Here is a 24,495-nt window from a genome sequence, read left to right as displayed (position 1 = left end):
AGTGAGGTAGGAGGTAGATAGGCCCCTGGGCTGACCAGCTGAAATTTGTCAAGCAGATAAATTGGAGCCTTGTTTTCCCTAGATATTCCAAGGACAAAGTTAGTGGCAGGAGCTGAGTCTACTGGAGTAACGAGATAAGATGACCCCATCTATTACTCCTGAGGTCAGGGAAACCTTTCCCACTGCACATGCACAGGAAGGCTCCTTTGGGGTCAAAAAGGGAGGAGGCACCACCCCATAATAAGTGTTGTCAAACCTCCCATTAGCCTCTGCTGTGGAATCCATCTTGGTGAAAAATGTACATGCATATTGGGTAGGGTCCTAGTGCAGGTCAGATGTGGGAAAAGAAGTGAGGTAATTGGCCAGAGGAGAACAAAGACCTAGAAGAACTGTCCCTATATAAATGATTTAACTGCCTCTTTACTGTGCTCCTGCTCATTAGGGAGGATGCCCACACCTTTTCTCTCAGGATGTGTATTTCTGCTTTGCTTCAGTCTTAAATAAATAAACTACTTCTCTGTGTGCTCTCCTTCATGTTGTCCTGTGTTAATAATAATAAATTTTGTTACTATTGTTACAGTTTTTGCCTCTTTGAAACTTTCTTGCTTTCAAATGGGGCAAGAACCAGGCAACTTTGCTTCTAGCCTCCAGCCCCTGGTGGGCTAACAACTAGGATTACTGGTTTTCATCCAGGCTACTCAGGTTCAATTCCTGGACAGGGAACTAAGATCCTGCTTCAGGATCTCTCCGAGAACAGAAGCAAGAACTCAAGTCACTAGAGATAGTTATTGTGTGGCTAAAGCAGAACTGCCCATTTTTTAGTAATCACTTCACTGAACATTTACTTAGCACTACTTTATGCCAAGGACAGTGCTAGGTGTTCAAAGATTATTTGTTACAACTCTATGTGACTGGATTTTGTGAATCCAAAATGACTGTCTTGTATTTCATGTATGTATTTGTATGTATTCTTATAGCCCGGATAATTTGTGGTAGATTTTATTTTTTAAAGAATTGTAATGTGGCACGGCTATACTTCCCCATGCAGCACGTAGTTAGAGACACTGAATGCATATGTACCACATGGAATTCAGGAGTCTTGAAGTGGAAAGTCACAGCTTTTGCAAGGCCTCAAATTAGTGCAAAATTCCTCACATTGAGGTGAGACCTGCAGGTAAGCACAGAGCTGCAGGGTACTTTAGAGGTATTCATTGGAGAAAAATCTCACAGTGAAGAAAAGTAATATTGGCCAAATGCCTGCTGTTTTATACTGAACTTTTAAGGAAAAGTTCTGTGACAACCTCTTTTTTTATCACTGCTATCTTTTGAAATTAAAAAGAAAATAATTAACTGTCCTAGCTTCAGTAAAAGTGATAAAAGTGTCAAAAGATGAAAAGCCAGGATAAGAGCATTTTTCTTTAAAGAGCTCTCAGTCCTTTACATAGCTGATCTAATGAATCCCTGCAATGGTTATATGAAGTGGATATGGGATAAGTATTGTTATTCTTTTAGTGCTTTGCAGGGGAAATATAAAAATCATCAAATAGAATTTTCAAGCCCTTCACTCAAAGAGTTCAGTGTTGTATTTGTCTTCTTAGCTTTGGATTGCTCCCCCAGATGTCAGAAAAGATGACCCATAATCTCTCATGGGTATGTTTGATGTGATTCACGTAGGGCAAAACAGATGGCAGAAATGTATAACCTCTTTGGAGGAGAAAATAGAAGCTATATTCAACAAGAGATGGAGGGAAGTGAATGCTATTGAGCCATAATCACCAGCAAGCTGAGAGAACTGCAAAGGCTTTGCTTCAAATTTCTGAACAGAATAATTTTTTTTATCACAGACAAAGCAAAAATAATTCTTAAGAACTGTAGAGAGACTTGAGAGAAACATATAAAATCCTGAAATATAGAATATATAGAAAGTACCCAAGCCCCCCCCAGCAAATTGCATGTTTAAACTATATTAGTGGAGCAGATGTTTTCTGGATTTTTGAATTCTAACATAAAAGTATCTATCCCATATGAAGAAAAAGATATCATTTTTTCATATTAAGATAAAATAGAAAGAGAAATAGAAGGAGTATAATGATGACCCTTTCTATCGGACTGTGTAATTGAAATGGAGTTTCTGGACTGGATTCAAAATGAGTTCTACCTAAGAAGGAATATTACAATGTCTTCCACTCAATATTTACCTATATGTCTTAAACACACATACACACACACACACACACAGAGACACACACACACAGACACACAGACACAAATTCATTTTGTACAAAAATTTATTCAATGTTTTGAGCAAATTCTATGTGCTAGTAATTGTGTTTGGCATTATTATGCATATGTTCATATTCTATGCCCATATTAACACAGAAACTCATTTTTTAAACCATTTTGAAATTCCATTAAATCATTTAATTAGGCTGAATTAACTGTAGTTTGACTGGAGATTACTGATGTAAGCAATAAATAATGACTATTTGAGTACTGTATATTTAGGTAATTCACATTTCTAAACCTCCCTGTTTGGTGTTTACACTTTTAATTTTTTTTTTTTTGGCTTATTGAATTTTTTCTTTCCTCTTATTTGCCATAGTCGTTTCTCCTCTTTCCTTAAATAAATTTTGTAGAATCCATGCTATCACTATTCTGGTTATTATTTATATCTGATTTGGTGTCATTCTTTTCCTGAGTCTACCAGTACTAGAACTAACTGTAGGGGAACAGAGAAAAGTAGCAGTGACTACTGTTTACTGCTCAGCAAGGGATTCATACTTTACTCTTTCCTAGGAAACATTACTATAGGAGAAAAATTCACTTCAGGGCCAATGGGAAATTTTGCTGCTCATGGTGGAGGTGTTTAGACACAAATTTAGGCCAAGTATATTTGTATTTCAATTATTTCTTCTTTCTACTGATCAACAACAGCTGCTGGAGAATTCATTATCAATTATTTCTCTCCTCCAACTATGGATCACTTGGCTTCAGAGAGTTTAGCATACACATTCACTCACAGGTATATATATATTTATGTTTATATTCTCAGTAACATATATGTTCCCTAACACATAAAAAGTCTTACATTACATTTTTTTTAAATTTCAATTTTATTTTATTTTTTTATACAGCAGGTTCTTATAGTTATCCATTTTATACATATTAGTGTATATATGTCAATCCCAATTTCCCAATACTTCACACAACTACCCGCCCCCCCCACCCCAGCACTTTCACCCCTTGTTGTTCATACGTTTGTTCTCTACATCTGTATCTCTATTTCTGCCTGCAAACCAGTACATCTACACCATTTTTCTAGGTTGCACATATATGTGTTAATATACGATATTTGGTTTTATCTCTCTGACTTACTTCACTCTGTATGACAGTCTCTAGATCCATCCACATCTCTACAAATGACAGTTTCATTCCTTTTTATGTCAGAGTAATACTTCACTGGTTATACGTACGACATCTTCTTTATCCATTTTTCTGTTGATGGCCATTCAGGTTGCTTCCATGACCTGGCTATTGTGAATATTGCTGCAATGACCATTGGGGTGCATATGCCTTTTTAAATTGTGGTTTTCTCTGGTTATATGTCCAGTAGGCGGGATTGCTGGGTCATATGGTAGTTCTATTTTTAGTTTTTTAAGGAACCTCCATACTGTTCTCCCTAGTGACTGTATCAATTTAATTCCCACCAACAGTGTAAGAGGGTTCCCTTTTCTCCTCACCCTCTCCAGCATTTGTGGTTTGTAGATTTGTTGATGATGCACATTCTAACTGGTGTGAGGTGATACCTCATTGTAGTTTTGATTTGCATTTCTCTAATAATTAGTGATGTTCAACAGCTTTTCATGTGCTTCTTGGCCATCTGTGTGTCTTCTTTGGAGAAATGTCTGTTTAGGTCTTCTGCCCATTTTCTGATTGGGTTGTTTGCTTTTTTAATATTGAGCTGCATGAGCTATTTATATATTTTGCAGATTAATCATCTGTCCACTGTTTCATTTGCAAATATTTTCTCCCATTGAGGGTTGATTTTCATCTTGTTTGTAGTTTCCTTTGCTGTGCCAAAGTTTTAAGTTTCATTAGGTCCCATTTGTTTATTTTTGTTTTTATTTCCTTTACTCTAGGAAGTGAATCAAAAAAGATCTTGCTGTGATTTATGTCAAAGTGTGTTCTTCCTACATTTTCCTCTAAGAGTTTTATAGTGCCCAGTCTTACATTTAGGTCTCAAATCCATTTTGAGTTTATTTTTGTGTATGGTTTTAGGCAGTGTTCTAATTTCATTCTTTTCCATGTAGCTGTCCAGTTTTCCCAGAACCACTTATTGAAGAGACTGTCTTTTCTCCATTGTATATCCTTGATTCCTTTGTCATAGATTAGTTGACCATAGGTGCATGAGTTTATCTCTAGGCTATCTATCTTGTTCCACTGATCTTTATTTCTGTTTTTGGGAGAGTACCATATTGTCTTGATTACTGTAGATTTGTAGAATAGTCTGAAGTCCGGGAGCCTGATTCCTTCAGTTCCATTTTTTTCCCTCATGACTGCTTTGGCTATTTGGGGACTTTTGTGTCTCCATACACATTTTAAGATTTTTTGTTCTACTTCTGTAAAAAAATGCCATTGGTAATTTGATAGGGATTGCATTGAATTTGTAGGTTGCTTTGGGTAGTATAGTAATTTTCACAATATTGATTCTTTCAATCCGAGAACATGGTATATCTCTCCATCTGTTTGTATCATCTTTAATTTGTTTCATCAGTGTCATATAGTTTTCTGCATACAGGTCTTTTGTCTTCCTAGGTAGATTATTCCTAGATATTTTATTCTTTTTGTTGCAATGGTAAAAGGGAGTGTTTCCTCTCTCAGATTTTTCATCATTGGTGTATAGGAATGCTAGAGATTTCTGTGCATTAATTTTGTATCCTGCTACTTTACCAGATTCACTGATTAGCTCTAGTAGTTTTCTGGTGGCATCTTTAGGATTCTCTATATATAGTATCATGTCATCTGCAAACAGTGAGAGTTTTTCTTCTTCTTTTCCAAGTTGTATTACTTTTACTTCTTTTTCTTCTCTGATTGTTTTGGCTAGGACTTCCAAAACTATGTTGAATAATAGTGGTGAGAATGGACATCCTTGTCTTATTCCTGATCTTAGATGAAATGCTTTCAGTTTTTCACCATTGAGAATGATGTTTTCTGTGGGTTTGTTGTATACAGCCTATATTATGTTGAGGTAGGTTCCCTCTGTGCCCACTTTCTGGAGAGTTTTTATCATAAAGTGGTGTTGAATTTTGTCAAAAGCTTTTTCTGCATTTATTGGGATGATCATATGGTTGTTCTCCTTCAATTTGCTATTATGGTGTATCACATTGATTGATTTGCATATATTGAAGAATCCTTGCATCCCTGGGATAAATCCCACTTGATCATGGTGTATGATCTTTTTAATGTGCTTTTGGATTCTGTTTGCTAGTATTTTGTTAAGGATTTTTGCATCTATATTCATCAGTGATATTGGTCTGTAATTTTCTTTTTTTGTAGTATCTTTGTCTGGTTTTGGTATCATGGTGATGGTAGCCTCATAGAATGAGTTTGGGGTTGTTTCTTCCTCTGCAATTTTTGGAAGAGTTTGTGAAGGATGGGTGTTAGCTCTTCTCTAAATGTTTGATAGAATTCACCTGTGAAGCCATTTGGTCCTGGACTTTTGTTTGTTGGAAGATTTTTAATCAAAGTTTCAATTTCATTACTTGTGATTGGGCTGTTCGTATTTTCTATTTCTTCCTGGTTCAGTCTTGGAAAATTATATCTTTCTAAGTATTTGTCCATTTCTTCCAGGTTGTCCATTTTATTGGCATAGAGTTGCTTGTAGTAGTCTCTTAGGATGCTTTGTATTTCTGCAGTGTCTGTTGTAACTTCTCCTTTTTCATTTCTAATATTATTGATTTGAATCCTTTCCCTCTTTTTGTTGATAAGTCTGGATAATGGTTTATCAATTTTGTTTTTCTTATTAAAGAACCAGCCTTTAATTTTATTGATCTTTGCTATTGTTTTCTTTGTTTCTATTTCATTTATTTCTGCTCTGATCTTTATGATTTCTTTCCTTCTATTAAGTTTGGGTTTTGTTTGTTCTTCTTTTTCCTGTTCCTTTACGTGTAAGGTAAATTATTTACTTGAGATTTTTCTTTTTTTGTGAGGTATGCTTGTATTGCTATAAACTTCATTCTTAAAACTGCTTTTGCTGCATCCCATAGATTTTGGATCATCGTGTTTTCATTGTCATTTGTCTTTAGGTATTTTTTGATTTCCTTTTTGATTTCTTCAGTGATCTGTTTGTTATTAAGTAATGTATTCTTTAGCCTCCATTTTTTTGTGTTTTTTATGTTTTTTTCCCTGTAATTGATTTCTAATCTCAGAGCATTGTGGTCAGAAAAGATGCTTGATACAATTTCAATTTTCTTAAATTTACTGAGGCTTGATTTTTGACCAAAGATGTGATGTATCCTGGAGAATGTTCCATGTGCACTTGAGAAGAAATTGTAATCTGCTGTTTTTGGATGGAATTATCTATAAATATCATTTAAATATATCTGGTCTATTGTGTCGTGTAAAGCTTGTCTTTCCTTATTAATTTTCTGTTCACATGATCTGTCTATTGGTGTAAGTGAGGAGCTAAAGTCCCACACTATTATTGTGTTACTGTTGATTTCCTCTTTTATAGCTGTTAGCAGTTGCCTTATGTATTGTGGTGCTACTATGTTGGGTGCATATATATTTTTAATTGTTATATCTTCTTCTTGGATTGATCCCTTGATCATTATGTAGTGCCCTTCCTTGTCTCTTGTAACATTCTTTATTTTAATGTCTATTTTATTTAATATGAATATTGCTACTCCAACTTTCTTTAGATTTCCATTTGCATGGAATATCTTTTTTCATTCCCTCACTTTCAGTCTGTATGTGTCCCTAGGTCTGAAGTGGGTCTCTTGTAGACAGCAAATATATGGGTCTTGTTTTTCTATCCATTCAGTGAGCCTGTGTCTTTTGGTTGGAGCATTTAATCCATTCACTTTTAAGGTAATTATCGATATGTATGCTCCTGTTACCATTTTCTTAATTGTTATGTGTTTGTTTTTGTAGGTCCTTTTCTTCTCTTGTGTTTTCCACTTAGAGAAGTTCCTTTAGCATTTGCTGTAGAGCTGGCTTAGTGGTACTGAATTCTCTTAGCTTTTGCTTTTCTGTAAAGGTTTTGATTTCTCCATCAAATCTGAATGAGATTCTTGCTGGGTAGAGTAATGTTGGTTGTAGTTTCTTCCCTTTCATCACTTTAAATATATCATGCCACTACCTTCTGGCTTGTAGAGTTTTTGCTGAGAAATCAGCCATTTACCTTATGGGAGTTCCCTTGTATGTTATTTGTTGTTTTTCCCTTGTTCCTTTCAATAGTTTTTCTTTGTCTTTAATTTTTGTCAATTTGATTAGTATGTGTCTCAGCATGTTTCTCCTTGAGTTTATCCTGCCTGGGACTCTCTGTGTTTCTTGGACTTGGGTAGCTATTTCCTTTCCCATCTTAGGGAAGTTTTCAACTATAATCTCTTCAAATATTTTCTCAGGTCCTTTCTCTCTCTCTTCTCCTTCTGGGACCCCTAAAATGCTAATGTTGCTGTGTTTAATGTTGTCCCAGAGGTCTCTTATGTTGTCTTCATTTCTTTTCATTTATTTTCTTCATTCTGTTCCATGGCAGTGAATTCCACCATTCTGTATTCCAGGCCACTTAGCCGTTCTTCTGCCTCTGTTATTTTGCTATTGATTCCTTCTTGTGTACTTTTCATTTTTAGTTATTGTATTGTTCATCTCTGTTTGTTTGTTCTTTAATTCTTATAGGTATTTTTTCTTTAATTCTTCTATGTCTTTGTTAAACATTTATTGCATCTTCTCAATCTTGCCTCCATTCTTTTCTGACGTCCTGGATCATCTTCACTTTCATTATTCTGAATTCGTTTTCTGGAAGGTTGCTTATCTCCACTTCAGTTAGTTGTTTTTCTGGGGTTTTATCTTGTTCCTTCATCTGGTACATAGTCCTCTTCCTTTTCTGTCTTTCTGTGAATGTGGTTTCTGTTCCACAGGCTGCAGGATTGTAGCTCTTCTTGCTTCTGCTCAAGTCTTACATTACCTCTTATGAAGTATTTGTTTAAAAATGAACATTGAACAATTATTGTGAACTTACAATAATGAAAATATTAATCTGGCTTGTTATGTAAATTCAACACCTTATTTTTATACACTTATGTCAACATAAATTATATCAATATGTATTTTAGTTTGAATCGTATAATCTTTAGACAATTTAAATTAAATATTTCAAAGATTCAATTTTTAGTAGTTAGTAAATATGTTAAATATATATTTAAGTAGGTATAATTCATATACTGATGCCCATGCAAGCCAAGTGCTAGATTTTCAACTAACCTGAAGTTAAAATGCTTGTGTTCAAATGGAAAAAGAAAAGTGAATCTTAATACATGGAAAATCAAGTAGAGGAAAGAAGAAAGGAAGAAAAGAATGAAATGAAAGAGAAGAGAGGAAAAAAAAATGAGAAAGGAAGGAAGGAAGAAAGCAATAGAAATACTCCCCTAAATACTTTATACACACTACTTTACTCTATCTCAATAAACTCCTACAAAGTAGACACTATTGTTACCACCATTTAAAAGATGAGAAAACAAATGCAGAGTGAGTTCATGTAACTTCCCCAGACCATATAGTCCGAGAATCATAGAACAATAATTTGAACCCAGGGAACCTCATGCTGAAGTTAAAACTCTTAACCACTTTATACTACTGTCTTTATCACAGGTGAGAAAATATAAGATACAGTAGCATTATCAGTGCCCTTCAAATAGCAAGCATAATTTAAGTAATGTTTCAGCAACCTCCTCCTTAATAAAGTCATCTCAATGGAAAATACTTGGCTTTTGAATCAGGTAAGCCTGATTTCTCTTCTCAAGTTGGCACACCAAAACTCTTAAAACTCATTTCACTTATTTAAACTTATTTAACCTGTGGCTCTTAATTAAGGACTAAGATAAGGTGTTTTAGCAAATAATTTGACAAGGTAAATATATTTAGAGTCAAATAGAATTAGTTTGAATATTGGCTTCCCCACTTTCACTTTGGATAAATTGTTAGTCACTCACTCTGAGTAGATAATATGAGAATAGTCTTAATTATTTTTATTAAACTATTATCAGTATTAAATAAGATAAAATAGTAAATGTAATATAACAATGTGTGCAAAGTTCAAAACAGTGTACATAAATCAGAGATAACATTTGATAAATTTAAAAATGTACAGTTACTGATTAAAATTTCCTTGTGATTCTTCATTCTTTTAAAATATGAGAATAATTCTATATATCTCACAGCTGAATTGGGGTAAGATTTAAAAGTGGAGTGCACTTAGGTATCTAGAGATAGAACAGTTCCTGCCATATGTTTGGTACTCAGAATATATAATTGCCTTCCTTCATGTATCTCTTATTTATACTTTAATTAACTTTAAGTGATTTCCAACTGATAGGTAACATTCCCATATTACTCAACATGTCAATTTGCTGCCTATCTTTCTAGGAATCTCCCCAACCAAGCTCTGTTATGTGCTTTATTATAAAAAAAAAACCATTATGTTGTCTCAGTAGCATCCACTTGGAAAAGTAAGTTGACAGCAAACTAAGCATGCTGTTTCTCTTACATAAAAACATTATCTTAGGTTACAAAGTCATAATATAGCAATTTCTTAAAATAAACATATAACTGAAACTGTGTCATCAAAACCAGGGGTCTGGAAACTTTTTCTCTAAAGAGGTAAATAGTAAATATATTAAGTCATATGGTCATTATTACAACTAATAAACTTGGCCATTGCAGCATGTACCTCTATAAGGAATATATTTTTTATAATGGTGGAAATTTCCTCCAATTATATTTTATTTACAGAAGTAGAATGTGGGCTGTATTAGGCACACAGATCACAGTTTCTCATCCTTGACCGATATCAGTGGTTTAATTGAAATGTGGAATAAGAACTTGCTAATTTATTCAAGAAAAACTTATTTAAGACAAAAAAAAAATAACAGAAGTAACCATCATCAATATTATTGATTATAAACTCTTCGTGGACAGGGAAGTGAGTTTTGTGGTATTTTATGTTTTTATAGAGTTGATGTTCAATAATTATATATTAATTCATTTAGTTGTAAGGGAATATTTATTGAGTGCTTAAGATATGAATAAATGAACTAGTACTTTGATTCCATCTCAAATAAATTTTGTCATAAGTATTAAAATGGCAGTAATTCTTCTAGTTTTTCTGTAGACATTGAAGAGAGGATATACTTGTTACAAATAATTCTGATCTTCCTAAATAGACACTGAATATGAGGTACAGAAACATATCAAAAGGGACAAATAATAAATGTTTACCTGGTTAATAAGGATCAGAACTAGGTGTATAATGTTAAATAATTTCTGAGAAAGGAAAGCAGTAACAGTTCTAGAAGTTTGTTATGATAGCTAGGAAAGGGTTTGAGAAAAATTGTCATGTGAAACAGAGAGAAAAATCACAAATATATGTGGAAGTCAAAGTTGCATGACTAGAAGTTAAGTGCAATTTGAATAAACATTATTAATCATAGGCTTACAGGAAAAAAGGTTGAATAATAGAGAAGAAAACATTTAAACTGAGTGTCTACAATGTATTAAGACATTTGAGTAATGAAAAACTACACATTTTTGCTTGGTTCTTTAGCTTATTGTTAATCAGAAAATGATGAAATATTATCCCACTACAATAAAAAATACTTAAAAATTCAGATATGGTTTTATCATACATTTACCCAACCAATCAAAATACTTTGAATATCCTAGAGAAAGAGGGCTTTGACCAGAAGTTTGGATAATATAATGAAGTCAAGGTTAGAATGGAAGCAGACTTTCATTTAAATTATAACAAAGGAATAAAAGAAAATACAAAGACAAAAGTAGGCTGAATGATCAATGGATCCCTGACTTAATTTGCTGTGGCTATATATAGTGACTCTGTTTCTGGTAGAAAAGTCAATTTTAGTAGAAAAAATGACTAGCTTTTAATGAATGAATTTCCCTGACTGAATTATGAATGCTTAAATTTATTCCTAGGTATTTATGGACCCAGAAAAGAAAAAAAAAAGCAGAAATGATTTCAGAACACAACTGGATATAAAATACAATTTGTAAATGTTATTAAAAGATACGCTTTTAAAAACTCTGGGGTATAAAAATCTGAAATAGAATAAATTCATTTGGACAGAACTAGAGCTATTAATAAAATGAACTACAGAAGGAGCTTTTGAAGGATTCATACAAGAAGGTAGAAGATTTGAATTATGAACTGAAGATATTTGTAATACAGAAAGATGTCACTGAATCTAGATTGAGCAAATGTTGATGAGTTGATTTAGAAAATACTCTGTCTAGAAATATGTAGGTGGATTTTATTTCAGACCCTAAATAATTTAGGTCAATTTCCCGCAAGATATACTGACCAAAAATGAGCAAGTCTAGATTGTTTCTCTAGAAAAAGTATGAACTTTATCATACAACTCAATAACAACAATGACAACAACAACAAAAGCCAATTGAAAAATGGGCAGAAGACCTAAATAGACATTTTTCCAAAGCATATACACAGACGGCCAATAGACACATGAAAATATGCTCAACATCACTAATTATTGATATTAGAGAAATGCAAATCAAAACAACAGTGATGAAATACCACCTCACCCCAGTCAGAATGGCCACCATTAAAAAGTCCACAAATAGGGTGGGAGGGAGACGCAAGAGGGAGGGGATATGGGGATACATGTATACATATAGCTGATTCACTTTGTTATACAGCAGAAACTCACACAACATTGTAAAGCAATTGTACTCCAATAAAGATGTTAAAAAAACAAAAGTCCACAAATAACAGATGTTGGAGAGGGTGTGGAGAAACGGGAACCCTCTTATGCTGTTGGGAGGAATGTATCAATAAATTGTGCAATCACTATGGAGAACAGTATGGAGGTTCCTCAAAAAACTAAAAATAGAATTGCCATATGAGCCTGCAATCTCACTCCTGGGCATATATGTGGAGAAAACTATAATTTGAAAATATACATGTACCCCAATGTTCACTGCAGCAATATTCAGTATAGCCAAGACATGGAAACAACCTAATGTTCATCAAGAGATGAATGGATAAAGAAGATATGGTACATATATACAATGGAATACTATTCAACCATAAAAAAGAATCAAATAATGCCATTTGCAGCAACATGGATGGACCTAGAGATTATCATACTAAGTGAAATAAGTCAGAATGAGATAAACAAATACCATATGATATCACTTATATGTAGAATCTAAAATACGACACAAATGAACTTATCTCCAAAACAGAAACAGACTTACAGACATAGAGAACAGATGTGTGATTACCAAGTGGGAGAGTGGGTGAGGGAGGAATGGATTGGGAGTTTGGGATTAGTAGATGCAAACTATTATATATAGAATGGGTAAACAACAAGGTCCTACTGTATAGCACAGGGAACTATATTCAATATCCTGGGATAAACCATAATGGAAAATAATATAAAAAAGAATATATATATATATATAACTGAATCACTCTGCTGTACAGTAGAAATTAACACAGCATTGTAAATCAACTATAATTCAATAAAATAAATTAAAAAAAATAAAAGAAGTATGAGCTTTAAACTCCACAGTATTATGAAAGAGTAAATTGTCCCCATAAAAATAGGAGCAAAAAGAATAATTAATATACCAAAGTCAATCATATTCAAATTTCTGGTCAATGTCATAAAACATGAGAAAATAATAAAACATAAATATTTGATAAGAGAAGTAAAAATCATTTCTATTTGAGAATAATGTGATTCAATAACAAGAAAACAAAACAGTTGATTAAAGATAATAGAAGTTTATGAAAAAACTAAACATTTTTTAAATCATCAAAATAATCAGTAGGGAAATACAAACTGTTAAAAATGTGAGAAAAGAAAAATTGCACAAATTGAGAGAATTTAATTTATGAAAGGAAGAATCTAAACGTAGTACAAATGTTTTTTTCTTCTTAAATCAATATATGGTTTCATCTTAACTCTAGTTAGTAGTAATTGGGCAATGGGGGGGGATATTTTTAATTCTATAGAATAATTTGTTCTCTATAAGAACATAAAATTTATCTGGAAGACACGGTTGGCCCTTTATATCCACAATTCCCCATTCATGGATTCTAGTAATGTTACATATTTACTGAAAAATAGCCTTTTATACACTGAGTTCAAACCCATATTGGTCAAGGGTCAACCTGTATTCTTTAATTTCTTTCCATAACACTTTGTAGTTTTCAGTGTAAAATTATTTCACATATTTTGTCAGATTTATCCTTAAATATTTCACATTTGTAGATACTATTGTAACTTAGTATTTTTATTTTTACTTTTTCTTTCCAGTTGTTGGAATCATTGTTAGGATACAGAAACACAATTGCTTCTCATAGGTTGATCTTGTCCTGCAGTTCTGATAAGGTCACTTAGTAGGTGTAGTAGCTAATTTATAGATTTCATAACATTTCTTATGTAGATGATTGTGTCATATTTGAATAAAGACATTTCTATTCTTTCCTTTCCTATTTTTTTTTTTAATTTATTTTTTTTGCTTATTGCACTGGCTAGAGCATCCTGTACTATGTTGAGTAGAAGTGTTGAGAACAGTCATCCTTGCCTTGTTTCTGGTCTTGGGAGAACAACATTCAGACTTTCACTCTGAATTCCTGAAATAAGCCCAAATTTATCATGATTGATGAAAATTTTCATATATTGTGGCTTTAATTTGCTAAAAATTTGCAAGAATTTTTTCTTCTACGTTATGAAAGATATTGTAACATAGTATTCTTTTCTTGTATGGTCTTTGCCTGGTGTTAATATCAGTATTTCTGGGCTCATAAAATTAGTTGTATATTCCCTCATCCTCAATGTTTTAGAGGAGATTTTGTAAAATTAGCATTGTTTTCTTAAACATTTGGTACAATTCACCAGTAAAGCCACTGAGCATGAGAATTTTTTTGTGAAAATGTTTTAATTAAAAATTCAATTTATTTACTAGAGATAGAGCTATTCTTGTTTGTTATGTGTATTTGTTGCTTTCTTCCTTACTAAGAGACCACTGATTTTTTTAAATTTTATTTATTTATTTATGGCTGTGTTGGATCTTCCTTGCTGCACAAGGGCTTTTCTCCAGTCATGGCGAGCAGGGCCACTCTTTGTTGCCACAGCATGTGGGATCTTCCTGGACCAAGGCTTGAACCTATGTCTCCTGCACTGGCAGGCGGACTCCCAACCACCGCACCACCAGGGAAGTCCCGAGACCACTGATTTTGATTGTGCATAAAAACATTCCCAGTTAAACATATTTGCCTTCCCAGACTCCTTTTCAGATAGGAATGACCCATGTGACATTTTTCTGGCCAATAAGATATAGGTAGAAGTCTGCTAGGCATTTTAGAGGAAGGTTTTTCTTTCAAAACACAAATCCTACTTCTCCACAACTTCCTTCTACATATACCCAAGACAAAAGCTAAATTGTATGCATGATGGAACAAAAAGTTAGAAGGAATAAGAATCTTTGATTATATACTTGATTAGCTGTAATATCTTTAGCTACTCCTGAAAACCCAATACTTTTTAAACAATCTGGATTTTTACATAATGATATACTAATTAATATGAATAATTACTCATATCAAGTACTTAGATTAAATCTGTAAGCTATTATTCTTTATTTTAAGTGTTATTCTATTTTTGTTTTCATTGCCAGTTGCATATTTAGTAGAGTTTCATATCAATTTACTATTTTGATATTTTCTAAAATATCACATTATAAGTTCAATACTTTGTAAATCTTTTTGCATGTGGCCTGGCCATTTTGTCTTTCTATTCTCAAAATTTTAAAACAAATAATTAAATAAGTCTTCAAAATACATACCATTCTCTGAGGTAATAAACAAAAGTTCAGGTTCACATAGAAATCTCAGAATCACAATATGCTGGTTTTGGCTATCATCACTTATAAAATAAAATTATTGATTTTTTGGACTTGAGTATTTCCTGGTTACATTCATTGCAGAAAATCATAAGCATCTGAATTTGAGGAAACTTTTCTCAGATAGATAGATAGATACATATAGATATAGATACAGATATAGATATTCATATTCTATATGAATATCTAAATATGAATATATAGATATTCATATTTATTCATGATATAAATATTTAGGGATTTTTATCCAATTTTGTTTGAACTATTAAACAATGGGATCAATTTACATGAACACATAATATATGATCATACATGAAAAGAATGAGAAATTATGTAGCCTATAAAATGATGTAAATCTGTATTTATTGACATAGAAATATGTATAAATAAGTCCCCCACATATGAACCTTCAAGTTGTGAACTTTCAAAGATGTGAAAGTGCATTTGCATGTCTAATCCATAAGTTAGTTCATGTGTCTGGTGTACATTGTCATATATGTCCATCCTCTACAAGTGGTTGTGCTTTGTATACTTTACTGTACAGTACTTTATATAGTACAGTAGTATAGTATCTTTATTTCAAGACCAGGATGTCCAGAAGCAAGTGTAAGAGATTCATGACACAGGAAATGGCAAGGGAATTTCCTTTATTTGAGAAGGCACTGTTAGTTTTTGAGGCACAGGACCCGAATGTAGAATAGTACATGAGGGTTGCAGCAGCCTTTCAGAAGGCAATCCAGTACTACCGTGTCATCTATGATGAGAAGAAAAAAAAAGCTACTACTCAGACATCACTGGATCATTTTTTCAAGAGGGTAGATAGAACTGAATCCAGCAAGGAACCAGAACCTTTGCTATCAATGTCAGGACTGAGTGAAATTGCAGCATGCCTTCAGTCTCCTATTCCTTCAGCTCTACCATCTCCCACCTCCTCTCCCTCCTCCAGTCAGTAACTCTTCTTGCCTGTTCACTCGATGCCAGCCCCTGTATGCCAGCTGTTGTACTGTACTACTGTACTTTCAAATGTACTGTAATGTAAGATTAAAAATGTTTTCTTTACTTTTTGTGTTTGTTTGTTTTTATGTATTATTTGTGCAAAAATTATTATAAAACTGTTACAGTACTGTACAATATAGCTGATTGTGTTAGTTGGGTACCAAGGCTAACTTTGTTGGACTTACGAACAAATTGGACTTATGAACATGCTCTCAGAATGGAATTCATTTGTATATAAGGGATTTAATGTACAAAAAGTCATTAAATGAAGAGCAAGGTCACAACTAGTATATATCATATAAATCAATTCTTATTAAAGGTATGATATAAACCGTGTGAAAATTAGAGTTACACAAAATTATATTTTATGTGCTATCATGTATTTTGTTATGTTATTTATATTAGGCTATATTGCAAGAGAATACCAGAAATATCTGGAAGGAATTTTACCAAAATTATTACCTAAAAATAATTTGTAGGTAATAATTTTTAAATAAATGAGTGATTTAATTCCTACAATAAAACTGTACAGTTTTTGTTTTGCTTCTCTAGATATGTTAAGACCAGATGATAAATCACTTAGTTCTATACTTAAACATGAGTAATGAATAAATATATGTTGCTACAGTTAAATTTTGAAACAAAAAAGCAGTTTTATTGACACAGTGTTGATGAATGTAGGTCAATATGGAGCAGGAATAAACTCTGTCAATAGAGAAATAAATCAAGTTTTGGAATAAAGATATACTATTATATTTGGAAATTAGACATATCTTATTTTAAATAATGAAGTTTATTAACACTAAAATAGCTTATCATCTGTTATGTTACACTATATTTACTAAGAAATAACTAGTAAGCTAAAAAATATTTTTAAACAGGTCCCAAGGAAATAGATCCCATATAACTTCACACTGTAATATCAATTTGCTCTAGGACATGCCTTGAAGACTGTTAAGATTTTGTTCTTTCTTTTTTTCTTTCTTAACTGCTTTATTCTATATGTTGCCTTAAAAAAATCCATATATAAGTTCTTGCCTAGAAGATAGCTTCAGAATCATAATGATGTGCTTTCAGTAAATTGAAACATCTTAAGTTTACAACAAAATCATCTTAAAATAATGTCAAAATTGGTAAAAAATTGATAGATACAATATTTGAAGTTTTTAACCATGAATAGTCACCTGATGGAAAGTAGAATGCAGTATTCTTCATTTGATTAATTTGATTATCCAAATGATACTATAGTCATACACACAGAAATATAATGCTAAATCAAGAATTGTTATGAAACCATTAAACTTCATTTTTATTCTCTGTCTCCCCAAGGGACATATATTGTGAATAGGCAGGGTACAGAAAAGAAGTGAAGAGCAATGCTACAGTATTCTAAAATGACTTATCTTCATTTTTTTTCCAGTCTATACTAACAGATCTAAGGACTCAGGCTTATATGAAGATAAAAGGATAGGAAAGAAAAAGAGACATATAAAAATGTTACATATATGGCACAGTGATCTCAGTCTAGAACCCAGCAATACTGAGAGGGAGATTTATTACCTGCATTTTATAGATGAGTAAACTGAAACATTGAAAATTACATGAAATTTAAAATTTTTTGACTAAGAGATAGTAAAGATTTTAAAACTATTACTGAATAATTCTAATCTCCATTGAATTATAGTATATCTTCAAAGTTACAAATTCATAAATTTATATGTTGGTAGAACTACATGGAAAGTTACCTCTCCTCCCAGAATGGTGGCAGCAAAGGGAAATACATATTTAAGTTCGCTTTATAAATTAAAAAAATAAATTTTCCAATTTTTTCCAAACACTGTTATTGTCTCAAAAATGTTTTCCTGTTGAAAAACACAGATGACTTATATTAATTTATGTCAATCAATTACCAGAAAACATAATTATCTCGAGGTTATATTGTTTGGTCTTATTTTCTAAAACCTCAAGCTGTTATTATATATTGAACAAAATGGTAAATTAATTCTAAGGAGAATAAAAACAAGTAACAGTTGTAATTTTTGTCAGGCTGACAGCATATAATTGGCTAAAAGCAACCATAGATTAAATAAATATTGGATTTTGAACAGAAGTGTCAAACCAGGCTTACATTATGAGATTTTTTTTTTTGGTTTTGGTAATTTATTCATATGAATATTACAGTTATGCATTTTGTTAAACTTCTGAGGCTTCTCCACTTCCTAGTCATATGAACGTTGACAGTTTACTTAAAGCAAACAGAAATGTACTGCCCAGATCTTTCTTCAAGAAGGGTCTTTTTGAAAAACTTTGGAGGAATTTGGGTAGTTGACAGCCTCTTTTACCTCCTTTTGATTTACCTTTGCTTTTGAGTTTAGATTATAATCTTCTAGGGATGGCCCTAGCCAATGATCAAACAGGACTGAGATACATGCACCTGGCATTAAACATAATGTGACGTGCATTTTATAGGTAATCTTTGCTGGAAAGCTCTCTTTTGATCTAGCAGAGACTTTTCCACATTTACTTCATGATCCAACAACTCCTCTTGCCAAAATTTACTTTCTTTATTTTCTTTTTCAGGTATAATACACCCCCTCAATTTTTTGTACTTTTAACTCTATGTCAGCCTCTCCTTTCCAGAGGACAAAACTGACACAGATGTTCCAGGAGTCATTTGAGAAAGCAGAGAGTGAGATAGAATTGGGGAGCTTGATGACTCATCCGCTGGCAACAAGGACACTATGTTAGGGGTTTTGTGGGTTAGGGTAATCCTGGGAAAAAATTGACAGCTCAATTGCTAAAACTTTCACAGATGGTGACTGGAGAGAATGTTCAATAAAAAGAAAGACTCTGGTCTGTGCAGTGATATAGGAACTGTAAAAATATGAGGATGCAGGAGTGAGAGAAAGAGGAGATAGAAAATTTCCATACAAGGAAAATAGAATAGGCTGGTTGTTATTAAGTGATACTGATACTCTACAGAAGAAAAATGGAAAGCTTAACAAATAACTAAAAACTAAGTGTGAAGGCCAGAGACTTTCTCTGATATTTTACAAGGAGAAAAGAAGAAGGTGAACACCAAACATAGGATTGAGTAATCAGAGTGGCTAAATTTTAAAAATGATGTAATGATCGGCTAAGGCAGGTCTATAATGACAGGGTCTGAGCCTGGGAAATGGCAAAATGCTTGGCTGTCAGGTCAGGGATCTGGAAAGAAAAGGGTTATAAGATTAGAGACAAGGAGATCTGTGTAGTCATGTGGATGAACATATGCGAGTGGGTACAACGTGTAAATATTATAGTATTACTCAAATTTTATGTAGTGCTATCATTCAGGTCACAATGTATTTACGAAACTAGGTTCTCATATGGTGTTGTATCCTCAGGAGGAAGGATACATGGCCCTAGGAACCAATGAGTGGAAGTAGGCTTTGCCATCATTTTTCAGTGCCTCATTGGTGAATTTTGTTTTCTGTCACAAAATCTGGACTCTGTAGGTATGGAGGTTCTAAACCTAAAAGGGGGCATATAATTGCCAGGCAACACAGAAAATTTCTCACTGAAACTACGTTACCTGTTACATTTGATGCCAGTTCAGCAACATAAAACCTTATATGGTTCAACTGTTTAAGTGTGCCTAAATTAGGGTTGGGTAGTAAATGGATTCCTGGCACCAAATCCAGCATACAGTGGGTTCACTGAGCTTTTGGATCTACCCAGTGATCATTTCTTCAGTCCCTGAATTCATAATTGAGATTGATATACTTGGCAGCTGGAGCAACCCCCATATTGAATTAAGAGTTATCTCAATGGGGAAAAGCTATCTTAGTGAGAAAGCCGAGAGGAAATGTCTGAAACTGTCTTCCTCTGGCCAACATAATAAATTAAACATAATACTGCATTGGAGTGGAGACAGTGTAGACTACTGCTACACTTAAAGTTCTAAAGGATACAGGAGTAGTAGATGCTATCATAGCAGAAATAGTCCATCCACCCTGACAAGGCAACGCAACTAGAATGAAAGCACTCATGCTTGTTAAAGAAGAGGCCTGAGAGGTTCTGCTCACAATGAAGTCTACAGTCTATGGGGCAAGGAAGTTATACACACACACACAAATATTTTCTCCATGTGGTGGAATGAAAGAGTTGGTTTTACTGAGAGTCACATCTTCCATTTTCATTCATTCTTTCATTCATATCAGTAGCTGGATTGCAAAAATTTCTTTGATGAGGAGGTGGTGAAAATTATGAACTTGCTCTTGTTACATTATAGCACAACCTGTGTATGACTTTAAATGTTAGATAATAATCTAAGTGTCCTCCAGGAAATACAATTATTTTGGGAGTGGAGTGGTCAGGAGAAAGAGAACATAGAATTTAGCTTAATCTATTTATCTGTTGAATGTTTCATTAAAATATTAGGAAAATAATAAAACAACTATTCCTATTTTTTAAGAAAAATGTTGATCTGTATCTCATTTCTCTTTTATATTCATTGTACTCTTTCACATATAAACAAAACTAAGATCTGTCCATTTTACTAATAATTACATTTTTAAAACTTTTACTGTGCACAAATTTTTAACCACATCAATCTAGCTCAGTTTTTAACCATGTGAAACTATACATTCTTTACTCCTTAGAATCTCTGTGATTTAACTTGATGTTCTTGCATGTCCTAAGTTTGTGCTGAAAGCTATGTCAACTAATTTTTCTAGAAATAAATATAGCATTCCTGAATTGATCAGCTAAATTCGTAAATATATTTTATCATGTGCTAAAATAATGATTGACAATATTGATTCTGGATGCTTTCTATTTTTGGGGGGAATTATACATGAGACAATTGTGTGATCACTTCTTTTTGGCTGAATATTTTGGCCAATTTTTATCTGTATTTGCCTTTGCTTTCCATATTTCCTCTTGTCTTAGAAAAGCTAATAATTCTAGACATCTCTGGCAATTAGTTCTTAACCTTGTTTTTATAGTCTAAAGCAATTCTTGACATACTGCTTCTTAGACTGAGGATATGCTAAAAGTACAAAATATGACTAAAATTCACAGTCCTAATGTTTGAATCTTGATATTATCAGCATTCTAAGATTAAATATAAAATGTTAGTGCCTTTTTATTATATAGTTATAAATATTCATAAGGAGTAGTTCAAAGTATCATTCTTACCTCAGAAGATTTGCTATTTGGTTTCAAATAAAAAGCAGTATGAGTATACAAATACTTAAGAATAAAGAAATATTTTCATGGGATAGCACCTACTCTGAAAAGAAAATGAAAAGGTGTCTGCTTATTATTTTAGATTATATATTTTTTTCAGATTTGAAGAGCAAGAATAATAGTTCATGTTTTCTATTCAGATCTATTGAGCCAAGTTTATTGTTTAACCAGGTACAAAAGAAATAAAACACAAGAGATTCATGAGGGAAAATCATGATAGATTCTCTCATGATTTAAACATCTTATTTTGGACTTGTATTAAATATGAATATGTCAACAAAGTTCAATGGATTAGAATCATATCACAAAGTGAAGGAATGAAAACCTGCTGGTAATATAAATCTGATTAGATCTGGTGAGCAGGAAGTAGCAACCACTGTAGACAAAATAATAAAGCATATGTGAGACAAGAGGTGGGAAATAAATCCTACAAAAAAAACCCCAAAAAACAAGTGCCTACTACATTGCTGGTATGGAGCACATTTAGGAATCTTTGGAAGATAAAAGATAAGTTGCTGCATATTGTCCCTCCTATCACTAAGAAATAATCAAAACGTCTATTGGACCTCTTTGGACTTTGGAGAAAATGTCTGTCTCATTTGGGCATACTGCTCTGACCTATTCACTGAATGACACAGAGCTGGAGAGTCGATACAGCCTGGAATTAGGACTTGGAAGGTTAATCCCTAGCCAAGCATGCAAGTAGGACATTGAAGGTTAATCTTGGCCCTACCAGCTAAAAGCAAACTTCTGATGACCTTCACTAAGTATTTTTTTTAATTAATTAATTTATTTATTTATTTTTGGCTGTGTTGGGTGTCCGTTGCTGCGCAGGGGCTTTCTCTAGTTGCAGCGAGCCAGGGCTACTCTTCCTTGTGGTGCGCGGTCTTCTCATTGTGGTGGCTTCTCTTGTTGGGACCACAGGCTCTAGGCACGTGGGCTTCAGTAGTTGCAGCACGTGGGCTCAGTAGTTGTGGCTCACTGGCTTAGCTGCTCCACAGCATGTGGGATCTTCTCATTGTGGTGGCTTCTCTTGTTGGGACCACAGGCTCTAGGCACGTGGGCTTCAGTAGTTGCAGCACGTGGGCTCAGTAGTTGTGGCTCACTGGCTTAGCTGCTCCACAGCATGTGGGATCTTCCCGGACCAGGACTCGAACCCGTGTCCCCTGCATTGGCAGGCGGATTCTCAACCACTGCACAACCAGGGAAGCCCTTCACTAACCATATATAGAGAAAAAAGTGATTTGCTACATCAACAGTTGATACAAGGTGCCAGAGGTACCATGGGATGTATTTATTTGCTCTAGCAATAAAATCGCAAATGGAAGAGCAGCTGCCATTGAAGTCACCACCTGATTAAATGTATGATAGTCCACTATCATTCTGCACTGGTCAAATATGAAACTTGAATGAAGATATTTTTTTTAAATACAAATGTAGAGTTTATTGAAAGCTATTTCTATACCTACAACAAGCTAAATACATCTGTTCATACACATGTATACATAATTGCTCTGCCTGTAGTCTTAAATCAGAACTGAAACAGTAAATAAATATTGATATTCTTCATCTTTTTACAGACATTACTATACATTGACCTGTTTAAAAAATAAAAAAGTATTTCTCTATTTTTATTAAACTTTAAATAAAATATAACATATATACAGAAATGTACATAAATAATAAAAGTACAGTTTGATAAACTGGTGACACACCATTATAACTGTCTTTCAGATTATGAAATAGAAAATAACTGACATTCTTTAACCTACTTTATCACTTTATAGTCACTGCCCCAACTAAGTGTAACCGTTAGCCTCATCCAATGTCAGAAATCAATTTTCTTGTTTTTAAACTTGGATTGAATGAACTCATACAGCAGATAATCTTTGATTCCTGGATTCTCCTCTTATTATTTGGGTGAGTCTTCCATGCTGCTCTATATAGTTATGTAGTTTGATATAGTTTGCTTATTTCTATTTATTCCACTGTGTGAATAGGTCATAATTTATTTATTTAATCTATTGTTAATGTTTTGACTATTGTAAATTGTTTGTCCATGACACTTTTTCATGTATTTTGATCAACATATGTATGCATTTCAGTCCCATATATGCCAGGAGTAAAGTTGATGAGTTATAGATTATTTGTATTTTCAGCTTTAGTAAATACTAGAAAACATTTTCCAAAGTGATTGTTCTAAATTACACTACTACAAGCAGGATATGAGAATTTCTGTTTACTTTACTCATCAGCATTTGGTATTGTCTGTCTTTCTCATTTTAGCCATTCTGGTGGCTGTGTAAGATAACTCTTTGTGGTTGTAATTTACCTTTATCTGAGAACTAGTAATGTTAATAAAGTTAGTAAAGTTAAGGGTCCCTTCATATGCTTATTTCCTATTTAGATAACCCCTTTTATGAAATGTTCAAGGTTTGTTTGCCTTTTTAAAATTGGATTATTTGCTGTTTATATTTAGGAGTTCTTTGTATATTCTGGATATAGATCATTTGATAGTATCAGAGATTATCAGTCCAGGTTCTACCAGAGAAACAGAGAAAAACAAACAAATTATGTATATATATATATATATATATATATATATATATATATATACACATTTCTCTTATGATTAGTGCATTTTGTGTAATCTTAAAGAAATATTTGTCTATGCTAAATTCATAAAGCAATTTTTCTATTTTCTTCTAAACAGATTTAAAACTTTCACATTTAGATTTAAAATCCAACTGAAATTGATTTGTATTTCTTCCTGATTCAGTCTTGGGAGATTATACATCTATTTTAAAATTTATATTTGATGACTTTCATAAAAGTCATAATTAAATATTCCTGTAATTAAATATTCCTATATTTAGCCTTCTTTTATTTCCCTAACATTTATATATTCAATCATTTATTCCACCAATACTTATTGACCATCTATAATTTATAAGTATTGTACTGGAAATGGGATAGAATGATTTAAAATAAAAACAAATTTCCTTTTACTTTATTTTTTTCTGTTTTCTTTTTTATTACCTTTCTTTTTTTTTTTTTTTTCGGTACGTGGGCCTCTCACTGTTGTGGTCTCTCCCGTTGCGG

Source organism: Globicephala melas, chromosome 8, assembly GCF_963455315.2.
Source record: "Globicephala melas chromosome 8, mGloMel1.2, whole genome shotgun sequence".
In the NCBI taxonomy this organism is placed as follows: Eukaryota; Metazoa; Chordata; class Mammalia; order Artiodactyla; family Delphinidae; genus Globicephala; species Globicephala melas.
The sequence above is the reverse complement of the archived record's forward strand: the minus strand, read 5'-3'. Positions refer to the sequence as shown.